This window comes from Ranitomeya variabilis, chromosome 4, assembly GCF_051348905.1.
Source record: "Ranitomeya variabilis isolate aRanVar5 chromosome 4, aRanVar5.hap1, whole genome shotgun sequence".
Lineage (NCBI taxonomy): Eukaryota > Metazoa > Chordata > Amphibia > Anura > Dendrobatidae > Ranitomeya > Ranitomeya variabilis.
The window spans coordinates 648,243,338-648,257,756 of NC_135235.1; the positions used below are offsets into that span (position 1 = coordinate 648,243,338).

The following is a 14,419-nucleotide window of genomic DNA, read 5'->3' on the forward strand; positions in this document are numbered from 1 at the left end:
CTTTCTCCTCTCTTTACAGTCATGTGCTACCTAGAAGCTACCCAGGATTGGAGACAGGACATCAATTTCTTTACTTAATTTGGGGGAAAATTAAGGAGAAGAAAGCATCCAAGTCTACTATAGCAAAATGGATTAGATCCGCAATAGGCCTGGCCTATTCATCAGAAAGAAAACTCCCTCTGGAGATTTTAAAAGCTCATTCAACTAGGGCAGTCTCCACTTCCTGGGCAGAGAGAGCGGGGACTTAAGTAGCTCAAATTTGCAGGGCAACAACTTGGTCCAGCTTGAACATGTTTTGCAAGCAATATAAATTAGATGTGTTATCAGGGCAGCAGACTGCTTTTGGTAGAAAGGTTCTCCAGGCAGTTCTCCTGCCCTAATCTCCATGGTGCTGTCAGGAGGGACATCCTGTAAAACGGTAATTAGCCCTACCAGTAATTGTATTTCCAGGAGTCCATCCTGACATCACGGTTAGATTTCCTGCCTTTGTAATTATGGAAAACTCATGCGATTTAACATTTGTATGGGAAGATTCAATAAGATATTGTTATATCCATCCCAGTGTGGCACTTGTAAAAGACACTGAAGGGTGGGGGTGAGAGGAGCTTTTTAACCACTCGTGTTTCTTGTCCCTCTCAGGATAAGAATGACCTCCATACAAGGCTGAAGTTGGTTTCTTATTTGTCCATTTTCTTATTCGGAGCTGAGGTTGGTTTCTTATTCGGCAATTTTTTTCTTTTGTTTTTTAAAGGTTTAACAATAAAAAAAATAATCATCACAATAATAACACACAATGCAGCGAAGAGCCCTGATGTGAATACACTTAAAAACAGCTACAAAAATTATAAAACTGGCACAAAAATGGGCATCAAAGGGCGTTAATGAAAGGGTTAAATGACTTTGGGACACTGATATCACACTGCAGATATATAGAACAGGGAACCCCACATCAAAACCAGGTATCTCCAGCCTGGCCCAAATGGGTTCTGGGCATCAGAACTGGCATCAAAGTGGGCAGTCGATTTTGGCCATTTGACTAAGTAACTGGTGTTTTTATAGGGTTAAATGACTTTGGGCCACTGATCTCACACTGAGAATACACAGATAGTGATGGCCCACATCAAACCCAGGTCCCTCCTGCCAGTTCTGATGCCCAGAGCCCATTTGGGCCAGGCTGGAGATACCTGGGTTTGATGTGGGGCTCCCTGTTCTATATATATCTGCAGTGTGAGATCAGTGGCCCAAAGTCATTTAACCCTTTCATTAACGCCCTTCGGTGCCCACTTTGATGCCCATTTTTGTGCCAGTTTTATAATTTTTGTAGCCGTTATGTGTATTCACATCAGGGCTCTTCACTGCATTGTGTGTTATTATTGTGATGATTATTTTTTTTATTGTTAAACCTTTAAAAAAAAAGAAAAGAAAAAACTGCCGAATAAGAAACTGATGAATAAGAAACCAACTTCAGCCTCGTCACCTCTATGGTGTAGCCAAGACGGACACCTTGGAAAATGAGCTTTATGTGCAAAACCAAACTCCGTCCTCACCATGCAGCCCCTTCAGATAGAGTCTCATGTAAGTAATTACACCCCCTCAGTGGCGTATCTAGGGGGGGGCAGCCGGGGCAAGTGCCCCGGGCGCAGCCGGCAGGGGGGCGCAGTCGGGCCGCCTAATTCGGCGGTCCGCAGTGTCTCCCCCGGCGGCTGCATTCTGCCGCCCCCGGTCTGGGGGTCAGCTGTTCTCTGTGCCAACTGTCAAGCTGACAGCCGGCACAGAGAAGCTGCAGAGTGCCGGCTCCCAATGTGTGCAGAGGTGGAGGGGGGCCCCTGCAGAGTGGCTGCGGCGGGCAGGGAGAAATCCCCGCAGCTCCGCTGCCCTGCGATCTGTCTTCCTCTTGCTTCCTCTCACACAGACGCGCCGCTGGATGACGTCATCATTCAGCGCCCGGCTGTGTGAGAGGAAGGCGATGAGATGCTGCGGCAGAGCGCGAGGAGAGGTGAGAGGTGTGTGTGTGTGTGTGTGTGAATGTGTATGTGTGAATGTGTGTATATGTGAGTGTGTGTGTATATGTATGTGTGTGTATGTGTGAATGTGTGTATATGTGAGTGTGTGAATGTGTGTGTATATGTGTGTGTATGTGAGTGTGTGTGTGTGTGTGGCTCAGTATTGTGTGTATATATATATATATCGCGCTGCAGGGGAATGTGCAGAGAAGTGAATGGTGTCTGTGTGTGTGTGGGGGGAGGGCAATGATGGAGCTGACGGGGGGGGGGGGGGGGGGTCGGGCGCATATGTCCTTGGGGGGGAGGGGGGGCCAAAGTGAATTCTTGCCCCGGGTGCCAGAAACGCTAGATACACCTCTGCACCCCCTCCCTTTACAGCCCTCACCATCACCCCCTTCCCCGCACAGCCCCCACAAGGAGACCCAGACAAGTAACACTAAACCACATGCAGCCCCACGCAAGTGACATCACCCCCTGCCACAAGGAAGCAAATAACAGAACCCTCTTCTTCCACACACAGAGCCTCAGCAGGCAGCCCCACGCAAATAGCAGCACCTCCTTCCTCACACACAATCCGATAAATCCCCCGTTCCCTGTGCAGCCCCCATACAGGAACATCCCCTCATCTGCCCCGGACCCCTCACTCGTCAGTGTCATTAGCACCACAGCTTCCTTCCTGGGATCAGGTCTGTGCTGTGAGGCCCCGCCCCTCCTGTGTCATCATCCCGTCACATGGGCATGACGTCAGCAAAGGTCCTTTACCCACCATATATGTGGTGTGCGGCTCTGCAGGTGGAGGTAGGTGCTGGAGATTCCCCATTAGTAAGGACTATAACGCTTTCTTCCTTCTCCTCTGATAGATACATACGACCCAGCTATGAAGAACCGGAAGTCAGGAAACACATATTGCTCCCATAGTACAGCGCTCCTGTCTGACACACAGTATAATGTCCCCACAGTGCCGCCATCCCCCCGCACACAGTATAATGTCCCCACAGTGCCGTCATCCCCCCACACACAGTATAATGTCCCCACAGTGCCGCCATCCCCCCCCACACAGTATAATCTCCCCACAGTGCCGCCATCCCCCCACACACAGTATAATCTCCCCACAGTGCCGCCATCCCCCCATACACAGTATAATCTCCCCACAGTGCCGCCATCCCCCCATACACAGTATAATGTCCCCACAGTGCGCCATCCTCCCCACACACAGTATAATGTCCCCACAGTGCCGCCACTCCCCCCCACACAGTATAATGTCCCCACAGTGCCGCCATCCCCCCACACACAGTATAATGTCCCCACACACACAGTATAATCTCCCCACAGTGCCGCCATCCCCCCATACACACAGTATAATCTCCCCCCATACACACAGTATAATCTCCCCACAGTGCCGCCATCCCCTCACACACAGTATAATGTCCCCACAGTGCCGCCACCCTCCCACACACACAGTATAATGTCTCCACAGTGCCGCCATCCCCCACACAGAGTATAATGTCCCCACAGTGCTGCCGTATATTTGTTAACAGTAATTGCTTTATTCTTTGTTTTTATTTCGTTATTTACTTTACTCACTCTGGCATCTTTCCTATGTTCAGCACACTTCTCTTGTAGTTAATTCACATTCCGCTCTGCCCTCCGGTTCTTAAAGAGGAATTTGAAGCAACTTGATGGCCATTGAGGCAGGTTAAGTCCGAGTTGCCAAGTCCTAGTTCTGTGGTTAGGGCTATCTGTCTACTTGCAGGCACCACTAGGGACTGCGGTGTCAGGATATCTGGTCTGTACAGGAACCAGCTGGGTCAGTTGCATTTTTTTGTGTGTAACCTATTAATCCTGAGTGAGTGCTGCAAAGACATACCCAAAACGCTGCCTCCTTATAATAGAGACCTTATCAGATGTGGTGCTGGCTGTGGTGGAAGGTTTTCCACATTTCGGCCTTGATAACTTCCAAGGTGGTGCCAGTACCCTAGCTGCGTTGACAAGTTCCTTCTCCTCTGCCTTGTGCTTCCACTGAGCCCCCAATGTCATGTGCGGATGCTGTTTTTAGTATGTATACCAGCGTGTGCTTGTGTTCCCACATTTTCTGACCACGCTCCAGTGACGGAAGTAATGATTTTGTGCTTGTAGCAGGGATCCAGCAGGGTTGACAGCTAGTAATCACTTCTTGAAACAATCTGGGGAACTTGGCGGTCTTTGCAGAGGCACAGCAACATGTATTGGCTCATGTGTGCTGTGGTGAAACGCTACGTGTGGGTTGGGGAACACTCGCTTGGCACGGGATTTAAAGGGAACCTGTCACCTGAATTTGGCGGGGCCGGTTTTCGGTCCGAAAAGCATTAGTGCGCATGCGCCGGCGCACTATGTCCCAGAAGTATTTCGCTGTGTTCCGGGACATAGTGCACCGGCGCATGCGCACTAATGCTTTTCGGCTTTGCCCGCAGTTGGGCAAAGCATACTGCGTGTGCGCAAGGCAAGATTGCCTTGTGCAGACGTGTACTACGGAGGACAGAGAATGAACTACAAGCCAATATTGCGGCCAGCATGCAGCCAGTGGGAAAGGAAAGGGTGAATCAAACACCCGAAAACACCGCCCATCGGACCGAAAACCGGTCCCGCCAAATTCAGGTGACAGGTTCCCTTTAAGCACTCAGGCACGATTTCTCTACTTAAGACAGTCTATTTGGTTTATTAAACAACATAAACCACATAACATACAGTCTATTTCATTACATCCATGAACTTATCATGACCACCAGTCTGTTCATGCAGCAGATAAACATCTCTACCATATATTACAATCCCCTTTGTCCAGGGTTACCTTTCAGGAGCTCAGGCTCCACACACTCACTCCTGCCAGGGGAAAGCTGCCTCACTAGGATCACCGTCCTTGTGTCCAGGGCACCTCGGATAGTCCCGACCCATAGTAGGAACTGTAGCTTCCCCAAAACAGAAACCGTCTCAGGCTCTGTAGATGCAGCCTCTCCATGCGCTTCCAGGAAGTCCAATCACAGGTACTTCCATCACACAGGCCATCAGTCCATGGTCACCAGGTGCTTGCAGGACTCCAGTCCATCCCAGGACAATCCAACACTGAGCATTCAGGTACACGGTCTCTCAGGTGCTTCTTGGAAGTCTCCACTCACAGGAGCTTCCAACACAGACCGCCAGGTCCACGGTCTCTCAGGTGCTTCCAGGAAGACTCCACTCACAGGAGCTTCCAACACCGACCGTCCAGGACCTTGCACATGGACCAAACAGATCCATACACTCTGACCATGTGACCAGACCTCAGTCACATATGGTTGTAACCACTCCCCTAGATGGGAGTGTGTGTAGTTAGCCAGTCCCGCCCAGCTCACCAGCTAACCCTATAAGCCCGCCCTTATAAGTAAACACAACAAACTCTTGTGGAACTGTAAGTCCCAGCATAACCATATAATTTTGGGCTTACAGCGCAGAGCACCTCTGCGACACATACCGGCCATTTACAATCCTGCCGGACTTTGTGTCATCACCATAATTATGCCTCCAAGCGCATCCTGAAGCACACACAGCGCGCCCTGGCTGTAACAGTTACCGCACCACAGTGCCCAGAGGCAATGACAAACCTCCCTCAGTTTGAGGTGTATCATCTGGGTCCTCTGTATCCACCCACATTGCAGTGATACCCTTGAGCTGAACCCTTTGAGTGCCACCCTGCTGTGACCATGATTCTTCATCTTCAAAAAAATGTCCCCTGGCTGGACAGTTTTGTACCTGGCCGATGTTGGTACAGGAAACCATCCTCTGAGCCATGTGTGGACGACTGGCCATGCTAATGGTGTGAATGGTCCCTGTTCTTCCTCCTGTGCCACCACCTCATTCATGATCACCTGAAGCGTTTTTTTCGAGGAAACATAGAAGCAGGATAGTAACGCTGATGATGGCTTCATGAGCACTGGCCATGTTCGTGGCGTACTCGAAGCAGCGCAACATGGCACACATGTCCCGCTTGGAGGCCCACTCTTTGGTCGTAAAGTGGTGTTCCGCAGAGCGACTCACCTTTGTGTGCTACAGCTGAAACCCCACTATCGTTTGCTGCTGCTCGCACAGTCTCTCCAGCATATACAAGGTGGAGTTCCACCTTGTTGGGTACATTACATATGAGGCGGTGAGAGGGAAGGCAGAAGTGACGCTGCAGCGCAGACCTGCAAGCAGCAGTGTGAGAATGCCAAAAGTGCGCACAGACGGCCCGCACTTACTGCAGCAGCTCTGACATCTCAAGGTAATTTTTCAGGAAGCTATGCACCGCTAAATTCACATGTGCCAGGCAAGGGTTGTGCTTCAAGCCGTAAGGCCCAGAGATTCTATGACTTTTCACCCTTTATCGCACACCAGCAGGTCAGACTTGAGGTTCAGCGGCACCAATCACTCATCAGTCTGTTGTTTGATCTCAGTCCATAGCTCCTGTGTGGTGTGGGATTTTTTTTCCCAAACAGATGAGTTTCAGAACAGCCTGCTGTTGTTTCTCTCTGGAACTGCTGAAGTTTGTCGTGCAGTTGTTACTCTGACTGGATGAGGAGGCGGTGAAGGAAGTGCAGTAGGAGGAGTCAACGTGGACAGAGAAAGATCCAAAAAGCATCCACCAATCCTTGGTGATGGTAGGACATGCGCTAAAACGTTTTCAGCCTCACCAGATTATCACAGGACCACGGGTGCCAGGTTCAATGTGGCTGGGGTCCACTTGTAAATTCAGTCAAAAAAGGAAAAACCAGCACCAGGTGATTTCCCTAAAAATTCTAGTTTTGTCTTTTATTTAATCCATTGTTTGTAAAAAGTTAAAAACATACATATCATAGAGTCTCAAGGGACAAACATCCCCCGCACGCCTGATGCGTTTCGGACTTTATGTCCTTAAGGTACCTTCACATTAAGCGACGCTGCAGCGATAGCGACAACGATGCAGATCGCTGCAGCGTCGCTGTTTGATCGCTGGAGAGCTGTCACACAGACCGCTCTCCAGCGACCAACGATGCCGAGGTCCCCGGGTAACCAGGGTAAACATCGGGTTGCTAAGCGCAGGGCCGCGCTTAGTAACCCGATGTTTACCCTGGTTACCAGCGTAAAAGTAAAAAAAACAAACAGTACATACTCACCTGCGCGTCCCCCGGCGTCCGCTTCCTACACTGTGTGAGCGCTGGCCCTAACAGCAGAGCGGTGACGTCACCGCTGTGCTTTTACTTTCACTTTAGGGCCGGCGCTCAGTCAGAGCAGGAAGCGGATGGCAGGGGACGCACAGGTGAGTATGTACTGTTTGTTTTTTTTACTTTTACGCTGGTAACCAGGGTAAACATCGGGTTACTAAGCGCGGCCCTGCGCTTAGTAACCCGATATTTACCCTGGTTACCAGCGTAAAACATCGCTGGTATCGTTGCTTTTGGTGTCAAACCTGAAGATAAACGCCGGTCTGACGACCAAATAAAGTTCTGAACTTTATTCAACAACCAGCGATATCACAGCAGGATCCTGATCGCTGCTGCCTGTCACACTCAACGATATCGCTAGCCAGGACGCTGCAACGTCACGGATCGCTAGCGATATCGTTTAGTGTGAAGGTACCTTTACTCATAGGCATCTCTGAACTAATATCCCAGTATATCCCGCCACGTAATCTGTGGTCCTCCAAAGACCTCCTTCTCTCCTCACAATTGTATGTTCTTCATCCAATCGCCTGCATGACTTCTCACAAGTATCCCCCATCCTGTAGAATTTTGTGGCTGAACACATGCCATTATCCCTACATTTGTAACTTTCAAGTGGAACTTGAAAACCCATCTCTTCAGAACAGCTTACAACCTGCAATGACACCGCTGCCACCTTACCACTACCAGAACTGCTTCTTCACCAACAACGGAGCTGCTGAAACCCCTGAACCTACTGTCCCCTTCCCCACTATTCTGTGGAATGTAAGGCCATAAGGGTAGGGTCTTCTTTGCTCTGTACCTGTCTGTCACTATTAGTTGGTTCATTGTAATTTATTTTTGCTCTTTGTATGTGATCCCTCCTCATGTATATTACCAGAGAATCAGTGGTGCTCTAAGCATAAATAATAATAATCCCCCACATGATGTTCCACATAGTCTTTACCCCTGATCTCTTTGCAGTCTACACACAGCAGAAATCCGCAGCAGTTGGCGCCTGTCTTTTGTCATCATCAGAGATGCACTGCGGTGGTCCACTGACCGTTTGCACTACCCTTCCCACATACACATCCTCAAACAGAACAAGTGATTGGGCACCAGTGAACTCAATCTCTTCCAATTGTGGGGCAGGGCCAGGTGGATGCCTACTGTACCACAGCCAGCAAAGTCATCAGAAAGCAGAAGTGACTGCTGCATGACTTGGGGCTCAGACTGCTTGCCTGATTTGCAAGGAGGTGAGGTGGACGACAGATGCCCATGGGCCGCAGGTGCAAAGTCTGCCGTTTCAGCAGGGGACCGGGAGGAAAACATAGCGAAGGAACTCGCCATTCATCCAGCGATACTCAGGCCTTATACGAAATTACACAGAACGTCCTGTCGCTTGCGCACACCAGAGGAAGGTGTTACATTTCAGCCCATAGCAGGCACAGATCGGCCACGTCCTCTCTCCCTGCAGCAGCTGCCCCACCACCAGCAGCAACCCGGCCACGTCCCCTTTTTAATGCTTTCCTCATTTTTTGTAATCCCACAAAAATGCAGAGTATTACACGACCTGTATAAAGAGAGTAGCTAGCAGATTATTACACTGCCTGTATGCAGAGTACCCCCACAGAGCCTGTTTTCAGAGTACCCCCCAAACCCTCCTCCCACAAAAAAACAGTGCTGGCTTCCTCCTCCTACGTCTCTTCCACCTCCACTTCCTCCTCCACTTGGACCTCCGCCTCGTTGTTCAGGAATATTATTTTATTTTATTCTAATTTATTTTAAGTCCTTTTCCTATCCATATTCGTTTGCAATTGTCTTGCTCTTAGGCTACTTTCACACTAGCGTTAACTGCAATACGTCGCAAATGCGTCGTTTTGCCGAAAAAACGCATCCTGCAAAAGTGCTTGCAGGATGCGGTTTTTCTGCATTGACTAACATTAGCGACGCATTTGCGACGCATTGCCACACGTCGCAACCGTCGTGCGACGGTTGCGCCGTGCTGTGGCGGACCGTCGGGAGCAAAAAACGTTACATGTAACGATTTTTGCTCCCGACGGTCCGCTTTTTCCGACCGCGCATGCGCGGCCGGAACTCCGCCCCCACCTCCCCGCACTTCCCCGCACCTCACAATGGGGCAGCGGATGCGCTGGAAAAATGCATCCGCTGCCCCCGTTGTGCGGCGGAGACAACGCTAGCGTCGGGGACCTCGGCCCGACGCATCGCGACGGGCTGAGCCCGACGCTAGTGTGAAAGTAGCCTAACCCCCATTTTGCTTCCTTTTGCAGCCCCTTAGCCCTTACTATGACCATTTTACAGCCAATTTAAAACACCAAACTTGGGGTCCCCATTGACTTTTATTGGATTTTGGTTCGGGGTCAAGTTCGGATACTAAACTGAACTACAGTTTAAACGCACCCGAACATCCATTGATCCGCTCCTCCCTAATGTGTATAGATCCATAGTAGAAAATGAAGATGTGGTCCTCATCATTGAGTAGTTATTTCTCATGTCACGTGTAATGAATATCTCCTGCAGTATTGCTAATGCCGATTCCAGTGTCAGTAAATGGGACATGAATTACCGTTATGGAAGATGCGTCTATGGGAAACATATTCAGCCGAAGAGTCCAAGGAAAAAACTGCTTGTTGTGTGTGTGGCCTAAAAGATGTAGGATTTATTAGTAGATGTAAAGAAAAACTGACTACTGTAAAATAATAAAATAGTAATAGTCGTATTAATGGTCCCGCCCACAACTTCTGGACCACCACTGCTTGGGTTCCCCGCCAATCTCTGCATTTCCTGGTCAGTATTAACCCCTTCATCCCTGGGCCAATTTCCCATTTTTTGGTTTTCGTTTTTTGCTCCCTTTTTGCTTCTCAGAGTTATAACTTTTTATTTTGTCATCAATATGGAGATTTGAGGGCTTGTTTTTGCTGGACGAGTTTTACTTTTGATGGACACCATTGAATTTACCATATAGGGTACTGGAAAACGGAAAAAAAATCCAAGGGTGTTGAAATTGGAAAAAAAGTCCAATTGCACAATTTTTTTTTTTTTGTTTGTTTTTTTTTTTACCATGTTCAGTAAATGCTAAAACTGACCTGCCTTTATGATTCTCCAGGTTATTAGGAGTTCGGAGATGCCAAACATGTATAGGTTCTTATTTATTTTAAGTGGTAAAAAAAAGACCCATAGCATCTCTACTTTTCAGGATCTGGGGCCGGGTAAGGGCTTACTTTGTGTGCGCCGAGCTGACGTTTTTATTAACAACATTTTGGGGTAGATACGATGTTTTGAACGCCTGTTACTGCATTTTGTTGCAATGTTGTGATGACCTCCCCCCCCCCCCCAAAAAAAAAAAATAAAAAAAATTGATGTTGTGAATTTTTTACTTGTTGCGCTGTTTACCAATTGGTTTAATGAACAAAAAAGAAGAAAAGGGTAGCATGCAAAATGAAGGGATCACCCCAAAGATTTTCCAAAATGTAACAAATTTTATTAAACCACACACTTAGAACACTACAAAAAAACAGTTTAAAAACACTTAAAAATTTGCAAAAACATAGCAAATAAGAGATAGAAACCAGACCCATGATGAGGTCAAAACCACAGTGCCACCCTAAAGGTTACCTGAGGGAACATGAAATGAGAGTCCCCCCATAGCTAACAAATAGCCAGACCACAGGGCATCCTATACTACCTGACCAAATGTACCAGGCCTCCAAGGTAGCAACCCCACGTGGTGGATCGGGGCAATAAAAGCTGATGAGATGGAAAGGTGGCACCGGGCATGTTTTTGCAAATTTTTAAGTGTTTTTAAACTGTTTTTTGTAGTGGTCTAAGTGTGTGGTTTAATAAAATTTGTTACATTTTGGAAAATCTTTGGGGTGATCCCTTCATTTTGCATGCTACCCTTTTCTTCTTTTTTGTTCATTATACTGTGTTGTCTTGTAGCATGTTATAGGTGATCCCCGGCGGTAGTGCCTGCCTACACCTTGTTGTTCATATCGGTTTACCAATTGGTTTAATTCTTTTTATATTTTGATAGATTGGGCGTTTCTGAACACGGCTATGCTAAATATGTTTTTTTTTTCATTGTTTTATTTTGAATGGGTTAAAAGAGGGTGATTTGAACTCTTATATTTTTTTAATTTTTAAAATATTTTAAAGACATATTTTTCTTACTTGCTTCAATAGTCTCCTAAGGGGACTTGAAGCTGCGATCTGATCGCTTGTGCTGCATGAATGCTCATCTGCCATGAATGCTTGCCACAGGAGGCGCTCATAGCAGATCAGCCATGACAAGCACGGGGATCTCATGCACACCCTCGGTTGTCATGTCAAATGTATGCGCCCTGCGATCATGTGACGGGGCACCGATGGGTGGAGTTAGTAACGCTCTTCTGGCACATACATGTTAAGTGCCCCTGTTAGAGATTGACAGCGGCATTTAACAAGTTAACAGTAATCGCTATCGTGGAATCGCGATCCACCCGTGGTTGTTAGGGGCACATAACCGCTGATCAGATCAGCGGTCATGTGCCTGAAAAGATGTAGGATCAGCGCCAAAGCCTTCATCAAAGGGAGAGACAGGACATATAACGTACTTATATGTCATTTGTCATGAACAGGTTAATATACGTAATCTCTACAGCCAATCAGTGGCTGATAAAATGACCAATATAGCAGTGATTGGGAGCATGGAGGAGACGTCTTATTTAGCATTCAATTTATGTTTAATGTTATGAATTGTGTTAAAAAACATAGTGAGTAGCTGACAGTTTCTGGAAGAGCAAACTTTTAGGCTATGTGCACACGTTCAGGAATTTTCCCGTTTTTTCGCGATAAAACAGTGAAAAAACCGCATATTAAGCATCCTATTATTAGAATGCAATCTGCAATTTTTTTGCACTTGTTGCGTTTTTTTCCGCGGCGGAATCGCATTCCGGGAAAAAAAACGCAGTACGTTCATTCCTTGTGCGGAATCGCTTGGATTCCGTAGACATAGGAATGCATTGATCCGCTTACTTTCCGCATGGGGCTATGCCCACCTTTAGGGAAGTAAGCAGATCATGTGCGGTTGGTAACCCAGGGTGGAGGAGAGGAGACTCTCCTCCAGGCCCTGGGAACCATATAATTGTTAAAAAAAAAAAAAAAAATTAAAACAATAAATTCTCACCTTCCGGCTTCCCTCACAGCGATCCCACTCCTCGCGATGCTTCCGTTCCCAGTGATGCTTTGCGGCAATGACCTGTGATGACGTGGGTCTTGCGAGACCGCTACATCATCTGAGGTCATTGCCGCTAGGCATTATTGGGAACGGGAGCATCGCAAGGAGTGGGAACGCTGTGAGGGACGCCGGAAGGTGAGAATATCACGATTTCTTATTTTTTTATTATTTTTAATATAGGCAGCATTAATAGTAAAAAGTTGGTCACACTTGTCAAACACTATGTTTGACAATTGTGACCAACGTGTCAATCAGTTTTCCAAGCGATGCTACAGATCGCTTGGAAAATGCTAGCATTCTGCAAGCTAATTACGCTTGTAAAACGCTAGTGTTTAGCGGGAAAACACATGCCAATTCCGCATGCGTTTTACCTGCTGCACAGTTGCCGAATTGCCGCAGAAATTTCAGTGGCAATTCGGGACGTGTGCACATAGCCTTACTCTGTGCTTCCTCATCAGCAAATAGGTGCTACATCAAAGATAATTGTCCCTGATGCAGACTGGATGTCTCTACGTCACATTGCACAATGGAAATGCAATATTACGATGCCATATTATCAGAAATCTGATATCGGCAGCATCCACGGATACATCTGTAATCGGGAGACATAATTGATTCTGTGGATTAAAGTATCCAGAATTTTAACCCTGAGGAAACCACAGAAATATGATATCAAGTGTTTCTACCATCTCTCTGTGCATACAATTACCCATCCTTTTCTCACCTGAGGTCCGTTACAATATCTCATTGTCAGATCCAGGAGGGACAATGGGAATTGTAGATCTGTCCTAATTTCTGTGGTGATCTCCTCCGCCAGAAGCTACAATCCATAAGACGTTTCTGTATTTAACTCGTTTTTTTTTTTAACTATTTTTAAAGGGAACCTGTCACCCCCCTCAGGCATTTGTAACTAAAAGAGCCACCTTGTACAGCACAAATGCTGCATTCTGACAAGGTGGCTCTTTTAGTTATGATGCCTGCACACGCTGAAATAAACGTTTATAAAATGTGCCCCCTCATACCGTGAAACCGTCCCTGGGGCGGGACTTTCCTTCCTAATCAGACGCAGCACAGCCGTCACTCCGGGCCTGTGTACGGTTTCACGGTATGAGGGGGCAAATTTTATAAACGTTTATTTCAGCGTGTGCAGGCATCATAACTAAAAGAGCCACCTTGTCAGAATGCAGCATTTGTGCTGCACAAGGTGGCTCTTTTAGTTACAAACGCCTGAGGGGGGTGACAGGTTCCCTTTAATTGTGTGTAAATGTGATGCCATTTATTTGTCCGTTTTTTAAGCGCTGTACTTTATTTTTATACAATAAATCTAGAGTTTAATAAGTTTGTTCTATTCTGTTCTAAATGTACCCACATTAAAGGGACTCTGTCACCCCCTCCAGCCGTTATAATCTAAAAGAGCCACCTTGTGCAGCAGTAATGCTGCATTCTGACAAGGTGGCTCTTTTAGTTATTGGTGCAGTCAAAGCAGAAATAAAGCGTTTTATAATTTCGCAAAAATACCTGTCTTTAGCCATGGAGGCAGGCCTTAACCCCCCTGCTGCACACGCCACACTGCCGTCACTCAAGGCTTCTTTGGCGCTGGGAACCTCCCCCTCCGCGCTGTTTTCAAATCAAATCCGGCGCCTGCGCTGTTTTGTTCTGCCTGGGGCAGGCGCAGTGTTTGCGGCCCGTCTGACCTCAGATGCAGTCTCGCAGACTGCGCCTGTGCGGCCACCTAGCTTGTGAATCCCAGCCCTCCACTGTGCATAATGCATAACACAGTGCGGGGCAAACACTGCGCCTGCCCCAGGCAGAACAAAACAGCGCAGGCGCCGGATTTGATTTGAAAACAGCGCGGAGGGGGAGGCGCCCAGCGCCGAAGAAGCCTTGAGTGACGGCAGTGTGGCGTGTGCAGCAGGGGGGTTAAGGCCTGCCTCCATGGCTAAAGACAGGTATTTTTGCGAAATTATAAAATGCTTTATTTCTGCTTTGACTGCACCAATAACTAAAAGAGC

General features: G+C 47.5%; 1 protein-coding gene across 1 annotated transcript in view; it reads left to right on the plus strand.

Moving 5' to 3' along the window:
* Positions 1 to 2,679: 2,679 nt before the first annotated feature.
* Positions 2,680 to 14,419, plus strand: part of LOC143766141 (uncharacterized) — a 49,562-nt gene continuing 37,822 nt past the window's right edge. Inside the window, exon 1 of the mRNA XM_077253598.1 lies at positions 2,680 to 2,801. The gene's annotated coding sequence lies outside the window, so the exon portion shown is untranslated. The remainder of the gene's footprint in view (positions 2,802 to 14,419) is intronic.